Below are 4379 nucleotides of genomic sequence, written 5' to 3'. Positions count from 1 at the left end.
CAGAAATAAACTCAAATTGCCTACCCTTTTTCAGACAAACTGTGGATATTTGAAACCCCTTTCCAGACAGTAAGCATAAATGGTACCAAGGGGGAAAAGGTGGACTCCCGGGGATGGACTTTCGATCGAAATGAAGTTACAGAAAAAAAATCAGCTTCATTCTTGTTGGATCACTCAAGCTATAGAGACAGTCTTTGGAAAATATGAACCCCTTTTCCGACAGAAATAAGGATAATGATATCTTTTTTTCAGACAGGCAGGGTAAAATAACATACCCCTTTTCAGACAGAAGTGGTGAATTTGGGACCCCTTTTGACAGCACATATACATATAGCACTTCAATGTGAGTACCCTCCTCCGGGAGTTGTCCCACCGTGTATAACATTAAACATTCACTCGTGTGAAATTTGCGAGCCCGTGGGGATGTGATGTTCTAGAATTTTATTATATGTCTCAAACAAGGAATGAGGTATTCAAATATGTTCATGTTTTTTGTTTCCGTTGTTGTCTGTTAATATGTATGTCTAAATAAAAGTACTTATCATGATCTGTATTCATGTGATATGATCATTATTCTGGTGATATGATTTTTTTATTCAACATGTTTTGTACATGTTCAACTGCGGTATTTCGTGCTGATAATTGTATTCATATAGATTTATGTTTTAAAGCCAAACGTCTAAATCACCAATCACGACATGGAGCGGAGAAATGAATCACGGGTAAGTATTAACCGGCTGGTTAATCATTCTAGTACATTTACACGAATGTAATGGAATTACTTTTTAATTTAGTCTTGAGCATGTCAGGATACATTAGAGATTTGTTCTCAAATTAGCTGTCCGTGAAAACATAGTAAATCCATGTATGACTTTGATTGTATGAGATATCATATAAACGTATGTATATTTCGGCGTATCGGTTATTAAAATTGATAACACAGTGATCAACGTGGATGTAATAAAAGATATATGTTAGACATGAGCTTCACATTCTAAAAGCATCCGTGTATTCAAAGACGTAAAGTCGTGAGCGAACATGTTTCCCTCGAGTTAACAAATTAAATTATATGGTAGAAGTATAATAGTACACATACAGTCAGAATATATATGTGATTAGCATATTTCGATACACAATTCCAGGATAAAGATTTGAATGTAGGTTTCACCACTGTAAATCCGTTTGAATCACTCCACATTGAAAATACACGGAACTGAAATCATTTCTGGTCCAGTTTTCACTTTTCATTGTGATCCAACATAGGTTTAAGTATGATTGGTTAAACATACACATTTTGTGTGCGCCCTCATTGTCGAGGACGTTTGAAATCAGTGATAGTTTCTGTGAAACAGATGGGGGTGCCGCGTTGGTCGTGATGTGTCTATCCTTGCCAATGGCGGGGCGTTTGAACGTACGGTTTCGAAAGTTACACGACTGACAATACACGAACAACGAGTAAAATAAAATTTTGAAGGCATTTTTATATTATAATTTTTTAATTTATTTATTTTTATTATTATTTGCTTTTTCCTTTTATTTCATAATTTTCATTTAGAAATATTTTTATATATTCTTTGGTCTCATCAATATTCCCCCGATTTGTGGGGATTTCGCGGCCAGGTGTGAAAAAAATTGGAACGGCACCTCGTAATCTACAACCTCTACTACCTCAACAACCTCAACAACAGAGGAAACCACTTGAAGAACAAATGCTCAGCGATTGTCTGTCAATCCTATATTTTTATTATTTTGAGCGCGGAAATAAGGCGCTGCAAAATGGACATATTCGTTCCACTCCATATAATTATGTCCATGCATACATCAATCAGCTACACGAAGTCACTCATGACTCCACTCCACTGAAGTCCGTGAAACGTACAAAACTTTTAACATTTTTTACATGTTTCAGTCGTAACTAGAAAATCTGCTCGAACCCTTTGAATGTTGAACCTATGATGAAGCAATGCCAAAAAAAAAACAAGTATGTGACCTAGATGTTCTCATTACTCCTAATATTGTACAATCAATCAACTGCATTCTCTATAAACGAGAATAGTCGTTCACGAGGTTTCTTTGTTTTATGTCGAGGGTCCGTCTCGATTACAAGTCAATAAAAACGAGTGTTATCGAATAGCAAACGTAATATCGAGCGCGTGGAGAAATAACATTTCGATTTTTATATCCACATAAAATGTTCAGTAGTTTGAAAGAGTCGGATCAAAGATGTAGCTTGTGTGAACAATAAATGTTAATCCCACTGTCATCAACTATCTGCAACATGTTTCTAGGTGTAAAACATGTCTCTATTGCCATTAACATGCAGAATCGCATGATAACATTTGTCAGCAGAATTTAGCGAAACGCATAGTGGCCTCAACGAAGTCAAATCATGGCGTGGATCTAATGACGTGATCTCGAAGCAACACGACTAAAGCTAAAACGTGCACAATTAGCCTGATAACATCGGCATATAATTTGACGTCTTTATAACCAAGAAAACGAAACTTATTGCATCGCCATGGAGGCCTGGAAGGATGAAATGGTTTACGGATTATGAGATATAGTTAGTTAAATGTATGAAAGTTGCGTGACCACAGCGCTTATCGTAGCGCGTGAGACAACGTCACAATTCATTACCAACAACAAGAGAATGCAATTTCACTACCTTGTTACGTATATTCTACAAATTGTATAGTGATAAAGGCGCACTAAATTCCACAAGATGGGACGTGCCTAAACGTTCAAATCAGGGGCTAGGTGTACTGACTTTTCCAATTCAAAATCGTGTACTGAATAAACATAACTATTTACAATCAGCGCAACGTGCTGCAAATTCTATAGTATTCGTATAACACCTCGGATACTAAAACAATAATGCTGACATCCGGCTATTTCATATATTACAAAATATAACCTCAGTGTGTGTGCAATTACTAGCAATCATACATAGAAGAAATCTGTGGAGAAACACAATTCCTGCGAGACACTCGAATCGGCTGACCGGAAAAGTTGATCCGACTTAGCGCAGACAAATGTATTAATATTTCTGAGACACCGCGATGCGTTCGTACTAATTGCAAGTCTTTGTACAGTTTGTAAGACACTTTACTTATAGCCGAATATCACGGACAGCCGAGAGGTGTACGTGTGTTGATTTACAATAGACCACTTGCGAGTCTCAGTTCACTAGATACATCATCAAATTATTACAAACTCGTTCGTAAATATAATCGTGCAATAATTATGATACTTCTCCATGTACTTCTGAAAATTTTAAAGTTTTACTTATCAGTAGGGTAAAACTAACCTGTCTCACGACGGTCTAATCCCAGCTACTCATCAGTAGGGTAAAACTAACCTGTCTCACGACGGTCTAATCCCAGCTACTCATCAGTAGGGTAAAACTAACCTGTCTCACGACGGTCTAATCCCAGCTACTCATCAGTAGGGTAAAACTAACCTGTCTCACGACGGTCTAATCCCACCTCACGCTCCCTGTTGGTGGGTGAACAATCCAACGTTGTAAGTCAGAAGCATCAATTTAATCGATCAGCAGATTAATACAGTAGAATTAATAGCAGAAGACGGGACGTCACAGGACGATCAGAGAATTTTGTGAACTAATAATAATTTAAAAACTTACACATTTGTATAAATTTCCAATGATAACAACATTGTCATTGTTTGCCATGACATATGAATATTATTAATCAAAGCCAGATTTTTGAGATTCCACAGGACAATTATTGTATCTGGCAACACCCTTACAACAGTTGTATTACATTCATAAATGTAAAGACAATATTTTTTACCGAATGCATTGTAATTCCGAGAACTAATTTGGAGCAGCAGTCCTTTAAGTTACAAAGCATAGTTCAGCAAATAATATTAATGCATACAAATAATGATTAAATGTTGCGAATCATGGAAGGAACCACAAAATAAAGCGACTTTTAACTAGCAGGCCAGATTTTAGTGAAAAATCTGACTCAGTGGACTTTCGGAGTTTATTTCAGACATTTACAATGCCTCAATTAAGTATTAATATTGACGCTTCAATGTTATCCGACCGGACAGAAGAAAACTCGTTCCAATTTGTATTGTCTCACATTAAAATATAAACTACAACTGGGAGAATAAATGTTCGTTGTTCGAAAAAATGAAATTAAAGAGTGCTTAAAAGAAAGATACTGTTAACAAATATACAAGAAACGTCACCTAGATATTGTCCTAATGTAGTAGACATGGTGAATTGCTGGTAAACGGAGCAAAATACTACATCTTATGCCGGAAGCATACAAAAACACAAATGGTTTAGTTGGTAACAATCTTATTCATTGGATAACCCACACACATACCAGATAAACGGTCTTTCCATA

This window comes from Saccoglossus kowalevskii, chromosome 4 (assembly GCF_978046115.1).
Source record: "Saccoglossus kowalevskii chromosome 4, keSacKowa6.1, whole genome shotgun sequence".
NCBI lineage: Eukaryota > Metazoa > Hemichordata > Enteropneusta > Harrimaniidae > Saccoglossus > Saccoglossus kowalevskii.
This window is presented reverse-complemented; position numbering follows the sequence as displayed.